General features: G+C 45.5%; 1 long non-coding RNA gene across 1 annotated transcript; it reads left to right on the top strand.

Moving 5' to 3' along the window:
* The first annotated feature begins 1,048 nt into the window (after positions 1-1,048).
* On the top strand, positions 1,049-12,811 carry LOC140704509 (uncharacterized). Its single transcript, XR_013541076.1, has 2 exons — positions 1,049-1,342; positions 8,636-12,811. It is a non-coding gene; the product is annotated as an uncharacterized LOC140704509 (long non-coding RNA).
* The last annotated feature ends 2,416 nt before the right edge of the window (positions 12,812-15,227 follow it).

Below are 15,227 nucleotides of genomic sequence, written 5' to 3'. Positions count from 1 at the left end.
ATCAGACTTTCGTTTCACTTTCCAGTGTGTCCGCAGCTGAGCGTCCTTTCGGCTTTGGCCCAACTTGTCCTAGCATGTTGATCGCCTTCCGATCTGAGGGGCTCATCTTCCAGCGTCATATCTTTTGCCTTTTGTTTCTATCCATGGAGTTTTCTTGGCAAAAACACTGGAGTGGCTTGCCAGTTCCTGCTCCAGGTGGATCAGAACTCTCCACTACGACCTGTCTGTCTTGGGGGTCCCTGCACGGCATATCCCATAGCTTCTCTGAATTACTCCAGCCCCTTCGTCACGACAAGGCAGCAATCCACGAAGGGGACGGTTCTGTTACTCATACTAAAAAGTGAGGTTTTGATTTTGATTATTTTGAAAGTTTTCCTTCTCCTTTGAATTGTTCCTCTTCCTCCTCTGTGCTTTTGGTCGGAAGTTCCATTCCAGCTGTGATGAGTATGTTGTTATTAATAAATAACAGCCATGATTCAAAGGTGGCCTGGTCTTGGATAATTATATCTAAGCTTCATTCAGTTGCGAAAAGACCTGTTTTCTCTTCTGTACTTGATCCTAAGCATGACTATGTTATCTAAACAACAACACATCCCTTCCTTCAACAAGCACACAAGCTGCACACCCTCGGGATACCAGCTTATTTTCTAGTGACCACTTACTACATATACAGCCTGGTGCGGGTCACACCACGCTGGGTGCAGAAATTGTGGGCTGACCCAAGATGGGGCAAAGTCATCTGTGATCTGGACGTCTCTCCCCACCCTCACCCCGCCAGTGGCACCCCAGTTTATGGTCTCTCGGTCTTTTTGCCCTGGGATTAGTTCTAAGGGGCTGTAGGAGGGAAGAGAAATAATTAAGGAGACGCCGGTGCCTGTGTGTCTGTTGGCGACGGAGTGCAGATCGAGCCCCTCTGAACAACCCCCTCGCCAGCCAAGACTCGCGGTGCGGATTTGTCCGAGGCTGGCGGAGAGATCCGGGTTTCCCCTCCGCTCCTGACTCACGCTCCAGGATCTCTCAGCCCTGGGCAGAGCCTGAGCTCCTCTTCTGGGTGGAGGGCGGCGAAAACGGGGCTGACCGCAGAAGGCCCTTAAGAACCACTTTAAAGGATGCGCTGTGCTTAGCAAACGCGGAGTGCCAGGAGATCACCAGTCCGGCGCTGGCCCGGCTTGGGAAAGGAGGGTGGCCTTGGCTCTCGGGGGTGGAGGTGGGGGGGGGGGAAGCAGCGGAAAGAAAGGCTGCGTCCAGCTTTTTGGACAACTGGACTCTATGAACTCGGAGAAGAGGAATGGCGGCAGAGCTGGGAGGGCCCGCGCCCCAAGCGGGAGAGCACCGTCCGCTGGTAAGCAGGCCGCGGCCCCTTCAGCCCCTTCCGCCCAGGCCCCGCCGGCTTGCTGGTCTAGGCTCCGGGGTGGAGAAGTGCGGGCCTGAGCGTGGATGTGGCCGGACCGGAGTGGAGGCGGGACGGAGGACTGAAAAGAGCAAAGGAAGACAACGTCCCGGGAGTTCAGTGGGGGCATTTGATTGACAGGGCCGGGGAGGGGGTGGGAATTCTTTTCAAGGGCCGAAGGCCTCCTCTGGCATTTATAAAATTCCATTAAAAGCAGTAATCGTGCCATTAGGAAGGAAGGAAGGAAGGAAGGAAGGAAGGAAGATCACAGAGCGATGGATGCTCCCGAGAAATGAGCACATGTAGTGGGGGGGGGGGGGCGCCCGGCCTGCGGTCCTTCTGACAATGGCGTCTTTGGGGTGGCTCTTTTAGGGGGAGAGGCAGACCAGGGAGTATCCCGTTGGACTCTGCGGGACTGAACTCCCAGGTCAACCTGCCTGATGAAAGACAGGCTCCCATTTCAGGGCGGCCGCCCTCTCTCATTAGGACGTTTCACTCAGATCTAGCGCCCCAGTCGCCTTCAGGGGGACTATGGAGGATCGCAGTGGCAAGAGCCAGTGGTGTGTACCTGCTTTGGCTGCGCTCCAGTGAACCAGCGTGAGGGACATGGAAATGTAAATCGATCCTGGGGTTTATCATGTTATCTTGACTTCCCTGGCTATCGCTGCCTAATAAACAGCGTGGCAGACTTTGGAGGGGGATTATTTTAAAAAATCATCTCGAAGTCCGAGGTCTGTTGCAGGTTATAGGCTGTAGACGAGCTGCACCATCTCATGCTGTACACTTTTAGTCACTGCTAGACAGTTCTGCTTTGTGTAGGGTCTTCTTCAGTGTCGCCAAGTCCTTTTCGACTTCGGGTGATCCTGCTATTGTTTTCGAGGGAAGTAAAACATCCAAAGAATGGTTTTACAAGTGCCAAACCGGCCCCTCCTCCCAGTGATGGCCATGAAGGGATTTGAACCCACGTGTCCTGGGTTCTAGTCTTGCACTAGTGTGTGTAGTGGAGCATTATATAAAGGCCCACTTCTTCATTAAAAAAAATTAACTTCTCACTAAGGCTGCTCATTCCTAGGAACTTGCTTGAGAACCTGTTCCAGTGACTTAGGCCTATTTCTGAGCCCCTGGAGGGTTGTGTCCTTATTAGGAAGTCCCTTGATTCAAAACAATGTATCCTCCTTCTAAATACACATGTGTAGGGTGTACCTCTCAACTTTCTGTGTTATAATACTAAAGAGGTTCTAAAAGGAAGATGCTATGTGTCAAAGAACGAATACGCCCCAAAATACGGAATATATTTTGAGGCAGGGCGTCCTTTCTGGTTCTGCGCTCCTAAATTCTAGACACTTGTCTAGAAATAGGCACAAAACAGACACGCCCCCCTTCCATCTTTTGCAAACAAGAAGATCTTGTTAGTCTGATCATAATGCAATTAATTCGCTATATGGAGACTAAACACATTTACTATATGTGTTCAGAAATCGGAAGTCAGTCCCAAGGTTGTTGGTTTTTCGGGCTCTTTGGCCGTGTTCTGAAGGTTGTTCTTCCTAAAGTTTCGCCAGTCTCTGCGGCCGGCATCTTCAGAGGACAGCACTCTGTGAAGATGCCGGCCACAGAGACTGGCGAAACGTTAGGAAGAACAAATTTCAGAACACGGCCAAAGAGCCCGAAAAACCCACAACAACCATTAGATTCCGGCCGTGAAAGCCTTCGCGAATACATTGAACGTCAGTCCCAAGGATTTGTTCTTTCAACAACAGTGGACGGTTGTGCAACCCAAGCTTAAGTCTGACGCGGCTTCTCCACGCAGCTGTATCCTGAAACCCAATTGTTCAGAGTCCCTTAATTTCATAGTAATTTTGCGGACGAACCAGTTGTGAGAGGACTCGGCTTTAGTCGAACTTACGGAGATGCGGACTGCACTTTCAGACCCGAACGATGCTGACGTTGACAACCGGTTAAAGGATCTTGTTATGAGATCAGCTTGGCAAGAGATGTAGGTACATTAACAAGCTTTGGAGGCAAAAAATGTAGGCGCTATATCCATCAAGCTATATCCCTCCTTCATCTCAGCCAAAGCTTAGAAAGTCCAAGTAGCATTTATTTTCCTTGAGCTTTTCCAATACGGCAATAACAGCCCTCCCTTTCAATCAAAACTGTTTCCTGCAAAATATACTAATGTACGATGACCCCCCCCCCCAGATTACCATTACAGATAAGGAAATAAATGTTTTGACCCCATAACAATTTTAGGGCTACTCTAAACCAGGTTCTTTTACTGGGAGGTTTTTAGTCCATTACAGTGATTTGTGGCCCCCAACCCACCCGCAGGATACTATGGAGCAGGGCACACCAGGTCAGTAATCGCCAAGAGGAAGGCACTGGGGCTCTGTACCCCACAGTCAGCATCGGGCCAAACCATACACCCCCCCCCAAGTCCCAGAGAATGCATTTGACCAGAGATCACCCTCCGGGGTCATCGAAATTTAGGTCCTTATTCAGGTTATTGATGGCGCCCTGTTTCAATGTTTGGCCTGAAAAGGAAAAGAGAAACCAAGTCATTCTCCCCAATTCATCTTTAAAAACGACCGGAAGTCCCGGCTTCATGTGTTTGTGTGGGGTTTGGACTGGTTTAGTTCCTTTGTCTTTTCCGAGTCTCCCATCGTCTGTCTTGAGAGCAGTCCTCACACGAATGAGCCTGAAATTCAGATTAGAGACGCCTTTTGATTGGGTGGCTTTAAAACACCCATTTGGGAAACAGGGAGAGAACAGAAGGATGGCCGCATTAACCTTGGCTATAATTTTACGATTCTGACTCTGATTTATTCGGGTTCAAGGCTTATCGCCCTAGATGCACTCAGTATTCTGGCTAATGTTACTGATGAGAGTCCTATCAAGAATTCGATCTTCGCTCCCTATTTCGGGAGATCTGTGGACACCATCTCATTCTTCCCTTAAAAAATTAAAATAAAAGAAATAAAAGGACATACTTCCTTTATAAACGTGCCGATCCCCCTGTGCCAACTTATCTAACCCGAACGGCCCTGTTTTCTGCAGACCAGAGGCGAAGCTGACTGCGGACAGACTGGCCAGTATTAGTGGTCAGGAGTACTTGAGCTTATCGGAGACTAATTGCTTCCATTAAGGTTATGGCTTCAGACGTTTCCCTACCTCCTTCCTTCTCGCTCTGCCCCCCCCCCCGACCGCTTTTCTCCCGGTTGTTGTATTTAATGGCTATAAGTAGTGGTAGCTGTTCGGCAATTTGCACGCCCCTTCTGCAAGCCGGTCCTTTGGGAGGAGAGGACGGACTCTCCCTGCTCTGCTCGGCTGCAGGTCGCCGGGTGGCAAAGCCCTTTCCCCCCCAACCGCTTCTCCCAGAGTCTGGCATTCGCCTTATCTCGCGGCGAAATGGAAGCGGCAGCATCCGATTCAATTAAAATTCTTGCCCTGGTAGGGTTTTGGGGGCTGGTGCATCAGATCCGAAGTTTGCGATGACAGTTTAAGAGATTAACACACACAGGGAAGCCCAAAATATCTGTTCAATGCTGGGAACGGGGCCTGCAGTGGATCCGTCTCCCCGACATTTCAGATCTCTTTGCTCAGGTCGCTTAGGTCTGATGATAATAATAATAATAATAATAATAATAATAATAATAATAATAATAATAATAATAATAATAATAATAATAATAATAATAATAATAATAATAATAATAATAATAAGTGCATTTTTAGAAACCATTCGAAGGCGCTTGGTGCAATTTGGATGGATTAAACGAAACGGTTCTAACCTTATTAAGAAGTTTCAGGATCCCACATTTTCAATTCAAAATGTACTAAGAATAAATATAGTCATGGTGTTTTTTAAAGTACGACTGCAAAGCTTAACTGAGTGAAATATTTGCACTGTGTATTCATTTTTTAAAATAGAGAAGCCCTTCTAAAAACCCAGATGGGTAGCCTCCGTTCCCCCCCCCCCTCCTTTCTCCCACGCAGGATGGGAATGCCTCATCATAGTCACAACACCTGCTAAGACACACGTCTGCTGCCTGAGCCACACGAATTCCGAACAGGCTCCTCGTTTCTTAAACTTAAGCTAATCCGAAGTCGGAGCAGACCCACAGACTCCATGGTCATTCAGCAATTGATTCTGTGGAGCTGTTTTCAGTTAGGACTGACCCACGTGTTTGTCTACATGCAAACGTCCACCAATTTAATCAATAGTCCAATTAATTAATTGACCAGGACTCATAAGATTATTAAATAAACCTATTAAAATTGGATTGCACGGCTAGTTTTGAGACAATACAAACAGCAGGAGAGGGTTTCAGCTATCTGCAAGCAGGCTTGGGGGATAGGCATGCATAGGATTACCAGACATTCATAAACCTGCTGAGCCTTGATGAGAGAATAGGCTTATACTTTCCCCCGAGATCTGTTAGTGGCCTTTGAGATTTAGACTACATCCCAGAAGGCAAGAACTCTTAAGAAAGTGTGCTCATCAACAACATTAGTGCCACTTCTGTTGCTGCTGGTTCAGTCTCTGAACTCAGGTAAGCTAGGTAGTAAATACCTGTGCTTGGTGAAAAAGGATTTTGAATCTTCTTCAACTGGGTTGCTGTTAAAAATGTAAAAGTGGGACCCATATTCAGTCTTGGCAAGAACAGACACATTGAAATCAATGGCATTTAGTTTAAGAAGAACCACCTTGGCCCATTGATTTCAGTAGATATAGAGACATGGCTACGTCTTGATGAATGTTTGCACTGCAATCCTATGGATGAATGTTTGCAGTGCAATCTTATGCGTTGCTTTCAAATGTAAATCTCAGTCTGGTCAGAGGAGCTTGCTCCCAAGTAATTCAAGTGTACATAGGTTCAAGTGAACATTTTTTTTTTAAAAAACATTCCTGTTTGTCCCTTACTGACTGTAGGAGTGTTCTTACAGTATGTTCAATCTATATACAGTATGTATAAAAAGAAACTGTAAGTCTGTACAGTTATTCACAATGATGTTCATGGATTGAAACAGTAGCTTGAATTCTGCTGCTTACATGCACTGATGTATAAATACATAAATATTACTGTTTCAATCCATGAACATAAACTGCCACTAGTTCCACTTATATTCTTCATCATGTTCCAGTCGTATGGCTTGGCACACAGTACAACCGGCAACACTTAAACAACCAGAAATTTGGGGATGTGATCTATTCCATTGCATTTATCCCGAGTTATGGGAGTACCTAATGTGATTCTGGGTGGAAAAAAAAATAAGGCATGTTTGAGTCTTGTATAAATTCATTACTTTATTTTAATTTAAGCAATTGATCATACAAATATTGCTGCTACTCTATACAAAACTAAGTTGTAGAATGCTCCTTGGGGCTTGCATAACGTTTTGCTCTTGAAAACTTATTTGTTCTGCCCAGACTTATAGAATTGTAAGGTCCTAAATCCCATTGCTAGTCCCCATTAGAGTAGATCCATTGTATAAATAGGTTTTACACCAGTGTTAATTTACAATTCAAGAACTGAGTCAGTGAAGCTACTCTAGCTGGGAGTATAGGACAAGTAGTGAAGTTGTATAGAGTTGTTTTCTTAAAAATATATATTTTTAGAACCAGTCCCCTGGCACTATCCTGAAACTGTGAAATAAAATAAATATGCCAATGAAAATAAAAATACTGCTGACAGTGCTTCATTACTAAGGCAAAAGAAGCAGAAATGTCAGTATTTCAGAAAGCTGTACAGACAAAACAAGTAAGCAAAAATTGGGAAAGTTTGGAGGAAACTAAACGCCTTGTCTTGTAGGATCTCCACACTTTTCAGCTATACAGCCCTGGCTGGAAAACAGCTGGGGGCCTCAACTGTGGCCTAAAAGCTGCTAATGGATGGACGAGGGTGTGTGTTATTTAGCTACAATTCTATTTTCATTTTTCTTTTCTAACCAGTGCATTCTATTCAGTTCCTCTGTGATTTCCAGATACCCCCCAAATTTTTTCTGCTGTTCTTTAGAACTGCCTGATGCAAAACTTTTCTCCACAATCTGCCGCAGAAACAAAAATGCTATACCAAGGTTATACTAAATTATATACTCATTAGATGAACTTACCTTCATCAAGTTACACCACGTTTATTTTACTCAGGTACAACATTTATTTTATTCAGGTACAATGACCTGTCCTTTTGATTAAATGGGATTCTGGTATCTGAGTACAAACTGAAGGGTGCTTGTTTATTTGTTTGACATAACCCAGAACTGGAACTCAAGACAGCTCACAAGAAGATTAAAAACAGATATGGATAAAAACAAACTAGAGTGGCCATTCTGAGTCCCTGAATGGGTGCAGCAGCAACCAGTGGCTTGAACAAGTGAATGGGCCACCACAGAACAAATGCACCAGAAAGAACCTTCATACCACATTACTCAGTGTTTAGATATTTGCATTACTGTTTCATTATGGGGTAGATTTATCTTAGCAGGGCGAAGTGTCCATGTGTTGCCATATTGTCGAAGTTTTCCTTTAGAGCCAGTTCCTTTGTGCAGCTGCAACCCATCCAGTCCAGCAGGGCAAGCTCAAGACATGTGCAGCTTGAGGCAGCAAAGGTGTCCCCATCTCATCAAGGCAGAGAAGTCCATTGGATTGGCAGGTGAATCTTTGTTCAGCATTAGCAACCGACCTTACAGGGCTCTTCACTGCACTTAAGTGCAGCAGGCTACAATATAAGGAGCTGGAGGGCAGGCGGGAGGGCAAGCACAGCTGACTTTGGCGTTGCTCTGGGTTGCTCTGATCTGCTGCTTAAGGCAGCTGCCTTGCCCCACCTCATGGTGGGGGTCTATGTTCCCATGGAGAAACCAGGAGCACTGAAATCCAGCAATTTACCTTCATGGGTGAACCCGCTCTCATCGCTCTCATGACTCTAATCTCTTGTGTTCTGTCAAGTGACAATTTCCATGACAACATCATCATCATCATCATCATCATCATCATCATGATGACATTCCAGTCTGTCAAGAATGCTTTATAGTGGCCAGTATCCTCTTGTGAGTACCCATTTGAGTAGACCTGTTGACAAAGAGGAATTTACAGAAGTGTTGATTTACCATTTAGAAACTGATTCCTATTGAATCCAAAGTCAGAACCAACTTAATAGCATGCAATCATTATTACTCTTGGTTGGGACTAGCAATAGGATAATGGCAAGCAGGATTCTAATTTATAACCACAACACTCTTGTTTCACAGGCACTCTGTGTTAAAGCTGACGAACTACTTCTGAGCAAGAGTGAATTGCCAGAAGACTCCTAGCAAGTCCTACCTGTAGACATGAATGTAGGATTTATTCCGTAGGTTGGCCTTCACAACAATAGGATACCAACTACCACCAGTAATAGCATTATGGGATTTCTACCACCAGTCCAAGCCTGTTGACATTAAAGATTGAAAAATGTTCAGAGTGGAAATAAAAAAACTACCCACAACTGTTACCACATAATGGAGAGACCCCCATGTAACACTTTTTTTGTGGACTAGGATCAGTGGAGAGATCCCTGCCGCTCTTTCGTAAGAAGCTGCTGCTCCTTTCAGAGTTTTCCTGTCTTCCGCGGCAATCCTGACAGTGGTTGTAAATGAGTTTTCCTATAAATGACGTATTCTTCAGGGCTCCCTCCGTTATATTGCCTAGCATTTTGGAGTGGCTTGGTCTTAGGTAACCGATCACGAGCTATTTATTTTACAAAGATCTATTTATTCCTTGCAGCGATGAAAACTGCTGGAACTATTTTGTGGATATAGATCAGCGCAACTGCCTGCTGTTTTGGATCCTCCTCGGGGAGCAAGCTGAGCGCCCTCACTTCCGGGACTGCATAAATGTGTTTTGAGATCACAGCTTTCCTGCCCAAGGATTCCTAAGAGATCAGGCCATAAAATCTGTCCTTCCAGCCAGCCTGATGGAGTGCGGCTCCTGAGACGTCGAGGAAGCAAAGTCCCCTTGCACCGCACAAGATGTAACTATGCTGAGATCCTCCGCGATGCTAAACCTCGACCCTGCACTTTCGGGACGGGCAACCCCGCTACGTGGTGGTGGTGGTGGTGGTGGGGCGGCGGTTCCCCACCTCCCTCCCTCCGGGCCTGGGCGTGTCCTTGCAGTCCCACGGGCACGCGCCCATAAGGCTTTATTAATGGCGCGCGGCGTCGCGGGGGAATCCCCGCTCCGTCTTGCCTGCTGCAGCCGCGGGCGAACGGGGGACGTGGGTGATTAATGGGCCGCTGAGGCGAGGCGGCTCCCTCGCTCGCCTTTCGCTTAATGCAGCCGGGAGCCAGAGCGCGTTATCCAGGGCTTTATCTCCCGACGAAGTCTCTCTGCTAATACCGCAAATGGGCGCTCTCGCCTCACCCTGTTTACAGCCCCTTTCGGCGGACGCCCCCCTGATGAATGGACATTAGCACTTTTTCGCACTCCTGTATCAACAAAGAGAGCTCCAGGGCCGCAATAATGGCGGGAAAAGCAAACACTCGCCTGACCAGATTGGGCGCGTCTGCTCTGTGTCCGCCTGATGGATGAGCCGCGCCTGACAGGCCGCGGCTCGGGGTTTCCAGGCCCGGGGGGGGGGGCGGGCTACAGCCTCTCCTGGCAGGGCAGCTAAAACAGCGGTGAGGGAGGAGCTGGCGCGGGACAACAACAAAAAAGTCCCCTCGCAAAACTAAGGGCGGCGGCGGGGAGGTTTGGGTTGCTGCTGTCGCAGCCCTCGGATATTTGGCGGAGGTCACTGGGAAAACGGGCCCTGAGGGGAAGGAACCCTTGCCCGCCTTGTATCCGAAGCTTTGGGCCTTGAAGGCATTTGAGAGAAGCGTTCTGTTAGGGAGGGTATCAACCGGGCAGTGTGAACACAATGCATTCAGCTGCCGCCTTTTCCCTCTCATAGAGGCCATCTCTGCTTTCCACAGTTGCTGAACAGGCAAGAGCTTTCAGCATTTATACTGAAGGCTTCTCCTGGCCTTCCTCAGCCTGTAGCGTCCCTTTAGAGAGAGAGAAAAAAGATGTCCTCTTGTTTAGTTTCTGCCTGTGCTGATTCTAGGGAAAGTGCCGGCCCTGGTGATGGTGGAGCGACAAAGCTGATGCTGAGTGAGATGCCTGTGGCTGGAGTGGGGCTATAAGGCCTTGAGGAGGAGAGGAAAGGCAGGCTCTGCCCTATGAGCTCTTCGGTTAGTCCAGCTCAGCAGAAGTGAGATGGGTTGGAAGTGAGAGAGTAAGCGAAAAGGGATGGGATAGTTAGTTATTGGCTCACCTGAAATGAAATGGGAATGGCAGGCCACCAAACCATCAGTCAGAGGCACCATGACAGAAAGAAACACAAGGGATCCTTTCGTGTGAATTAGCATGTTTCGTTCATTTTGTAAGAAACTCAAGGAAAGGTGAAATTATCAGTGTTGGATTCACTGTTTGGAAGTGGGACATAAACACCGCTGGGTCTGCTTTAGGTATAATGTTCACCCAGGGGGAAAAAAATTGAATGGAACTCATTCCATGGAATCCCGTCAATATTTGCTAGGATCCCGAGGGAGGTGTAGTGGAGTGAGCAACAGACTAAGACTCAGGAGGCCTGGGTTCGAATCCCTGCTGATCCATGAAAACTTACTGGAGGTGTGGAACCAGTGAAACCACTCCTTAAATAATTCACTTACCTTGAAAGCCTTGTTAGGTTCCTATAAGTCAGTTCCAACTTGAAAGCACATAACTAACATTATATTTGCTGCAATCAGTGAACAGTCCAAGAAATATCTTGTGAACAATTCATTAAAGACATGAAGGGCTTGCGGGCCTCTTGTATATATGGCTGGTTATCTGAGAAATGTTGTTTATGCAGAGTATAATATGAAATAAATATATTTTAACATATAGACTAGAATTCTACTAGGATTGGCGCAAGGTCTACAGAGCTTGCCATGGCTAATTGATGAAGTGCTGGAGTTCATCTTCAGCTTAACAGTTGGGCATGTGACCAAGCGTGCTACCAAGATGCCACAATTCACTATGGCAAGTTACACAAGCCTTACATGAACACCAATAGGATTCTGGCCACATATAGGTTTGGCATACATAGATTTTACATTTATTTTAAGATTATTTTATAGTGTAGCCGGAAGGAATTATTCTCCCAACATTTGATTCTGTACTAGTTTATAGTACTAGAATATCTAGGAAATCACAGAGTCCCAAAGTACTTTAAAAACTAAGAGGCTTATTATAGCATGGGCTTTCACGGCTGTAATTTACTCTGCCAGATGCACCATAAAATGCATCACTAAAATGTGTGATTCTGGTTAAAACAAATTTTGTTTCCAACACTTACTGATTGATGAAAGCATACATAGGTTCTTGACAAATAAAATCCAGCTATCCTTCAGGTGAAATAAACATTCATTCATAACTAGAAGCTTGTTGTTCTACTAACCTATGGTTCTTGCTTCTTAATCATTGTTTATGTTTATATGCAAATTTATGCAAATATAATGGAATGCTAAATCTAATAAAACTCATCATACAGGTATATTGATTTAAAAAAAACCAGATTGTAGCCCAACATTTTGCTCAATCATCAACAAATATGCCACTTAATCTTAGGCATGTTTATTCAAAGATAGGCTTTAATGAAGTTGGTGGGGCTTTCTTTGGTATTATACAGAATTGTAAGTTTAGCTACAACATTTTAAAGATTATTTTTCATAATTCCCCTTAAAAGAGGGAATAAAGTTTAAAGGCATGTCTCTGTCACCCACCCACCCCTAGTTGATTCAGTTCCCATTGGGGAAAAACTGCACATCTGTTTTAGGACTGCTTGCAATCTGCCTGAGGTCTCTGTTTTAGGACTGCTTGCAATCTGCCTGAGGTCTCTGTTTATAAACTCTGCGTTTCTGATACCTTGGCACTAATTGAGCACCAGCACTTCAAGTGTTGTGGGTGTATTAAGAGCTAGGATTCCAGCAACAGGCTATTAGCAGTTCCTTGAGTAAATCTTTGTAGATTTTCTCCTGCTTCCTCCTCCCCCCTCCTTTTCTTGACTGCAGAGTTACTCAGAAATGGGTCTTGTTGACATTGCTTCTGGCTTCTTAACACTTTAAAGAACACTAGGCGCCAGTTCAAATACACTGTTCTCCTCCTTACACTGTACCTGCTCACTTTATAAATAGAGCTTATATCTGTCAAAATTCATTGTCAAATATTTGGCAGAGATGACAGGTTCTACACCTCCTGGACAAAGGTGAGTTCCTAACATTGCATTTCAGGGAGAACAAAAAATCTAGACTAGTTACACTGCTCTCTCTCTCTCTCTCTCTCTCTCTCTCTCTCCCTTGCCTGCTGTCTCAAAGTATTTTGAATGCTGAAACTAATAAAAAGAAAGAAAGAAAAAATATTAGATATCTCTAGAGGTGAGGTTAATTTCTTTCACAGGTTTCTATTAAGCATCAGAACATTAAATGAAAACCTGGCTTGAAGATAGGCATGAATCTGGACAATGGAAAATTAATTATTGCTAGGATACAGTGTGTGGGTTTAGTGGGTTCATGAAATAAGGTATCTTAGGGTTGCTAACTTTTTTTGTGACAAGGTTCTTGTTTAAGAACAGGACAAAAGCAGAATTCGGCAGATGAAACATACCTTCCGGGTCGGGTCAGGTATGTAGTGTTGGGAGAAATTTATCTTGTTAAATTTGTGCTGGTCCAATGTGTGAAAAAGAGCCCTATGAAGGAGGGGGCAAGTGTTGGAAATTTTAAAGTGGCACTGGTAACTAGCAAAAAGGGAAACCAACACTACATTAGGTGCTCCTTCTTGCTGTTAGAACACACTGAAGGAGAGACTCAGTTCTACCAAATTTTCAGAAGCAAAGGCTGACTTACCACCAAACCTCGAGCCGGGAGAGGGTATTTAGGTAGGACAACATAGTTACATGGGCAGAGGGGTACAAAATAATCCTAATTTAAGTTTTTTTTTTGGGGGGGGAAACAGATGCTTGGATTTATTCATGGCTATTGGTATTGATGCTCTTGCCTTTTTACAAATAGGTCAGAAGGACCTAATTTTTGCATGAAGTTAGTATGTTTACCAACCATTTTTTTATTTGAAATATTAAAATGTCAGTATGAATCACTACTCCTGGCAGTAGACACAAGGGCTGCACTACTTACTTTCTAAAATATTTAGAGAAGCTGCTTGAGGCTTGGATCCTAAATGCACAAAGGAGATAAACAGAAGGATCGGGGCCTCTTTCCAAGAGAACAGCTTCATGCATTGGGGAGTTCAGTGGAAGGGTGTGTGTTCAAAATCTGCTTAAATAGGAATACATTTGGTTAGCTGATTTTTGTATCACCAAAGGAATGTATGTGTCTTCAACATGGCCAAAGTATCTCCTAGTTCTAATGAACTTCTGTCCACAGGTTTGATTCTGATAGTTATTATAGTGGTTCCAAGAGAAACACTAACATTCCTTCTGGAACCATACAAATAAAATTGGCAAAATAAGCTGTCTGCTGTGCCAACCCCAGCACACTTAACATCGAAGTACGTTACACAGCAAACTAGGGTGGTCTCTTCAAATAACGTGTAGTGCTGACATAATTAGATTAAAATGAATCCTATGTAGCCTTATTGGACATCAGTGGGAGTCTAGATGATCCTGGGATGCACCTGTTTCTGCTGTATTTGGGGCAATAGTCTGGAAAGAGATTCCCCCCAGATTAACAACAACAGACAAGGATTAGCAAACAGCAGTACCAGCAGCCTTTGGTAGGTTTATTAGGAGATTTTTTTTTCATGCCAAGCAAAAATGTAACGCAAGCTGTCCATTAGCTACACATATCGCTAAAGGTCTCAGTGCCAAAATCGAAGGAGATCTTTAGCTACAGCGGGCAGGATATAGGAGCGTTTAGAGACTGCCTACCACACACGATGCTTTCCTACAGAGCTCGATTTTTCCCCGTGCATACTTTCTGCAGCGAAATGCTTTTATCTAGATCTCTCCCTTTTGTTTGTGAAGGATGCGATGCATTCTGGGAATGCAGCAACTGGCTATATATAAAATGACGAGAGGCAGCTGTACAGAGAAGACCACATATTCACAGGCAATGAAGACTAACATCCGTACATTGTTTAAATTTTAGTTTTATTTATTGTTTACGGCTTCAGGATGTGCAAATCGATCTGAGTTACACGGAGTGAAATTGGCACGCCCGGCAGAAACTCAATCCTCACAGAACCGATTGCGGAGATAGAGGGAAGGGTGAAATTGACAAAGTGGAGCAGATTCTCCCTCCCTCCTTCCTTCTCTCTCCCCCCAACCCCCATCTCTCTCTCTCTTTTCAGGGGATCTGCGGTATCTCTCTATCTAAAACGCTAGGCAGTGACTAAGGGCCATTAGCTTAGAACTTCTCTCCCTTTCCTAAAAATGACTTCCCACCGGAGCAGATAAAGACGGCGATAGAGTTTCTTAAATAGCCGCCCCTCTCCCCTTTCCTGGCGTTATCAGAGGGAGATAGTGCCGCTGGGCAGGGCCAGGTCGTGTTATCTGTGGTCTTGGCTGCCGTCCCCAAACGCGGCCTTGTCAGGAGAGACGCCGCCCGCATTAGGACCCAGACTGGACTCCTTCCGTCCTCAGTCACTCACCAAATCCTCCAGACCCCACCGCCACCGACCGCCCTTTCCCAGGAGTATTAGCCCGGCTCCGGCTCAGAACCGAAAGGGTCGCAGGAGGAGGAGGAGGAGGAGAGCGCGGCGGCCGCGGTGGCGGGTCTCTCTAGGTCCCCCCCCCCCACACTTCTCTCAGTCTTTTTCTCTCTTTGG

This window comes from Pogona vitticeps, chromosome 2 (genome assembly GCF_051106095.1).
Source record: "Pogona vitticeps strain Pit_001003342236 chromosome 2, PviZW2.1, whole genome shotgun sequence".
NCBI classification, from domain to species: domain Eukaryota; kingdom Metazoa; phylum Chordata; class Lepidosauria; order Squamata; family Agamidae; genus Pogona; species Pogona vitticeps.
Note: the sequence above shows the minus strand (reverse complement) of the source record. Positions and strands in the feature narration are given on the sequence as shown.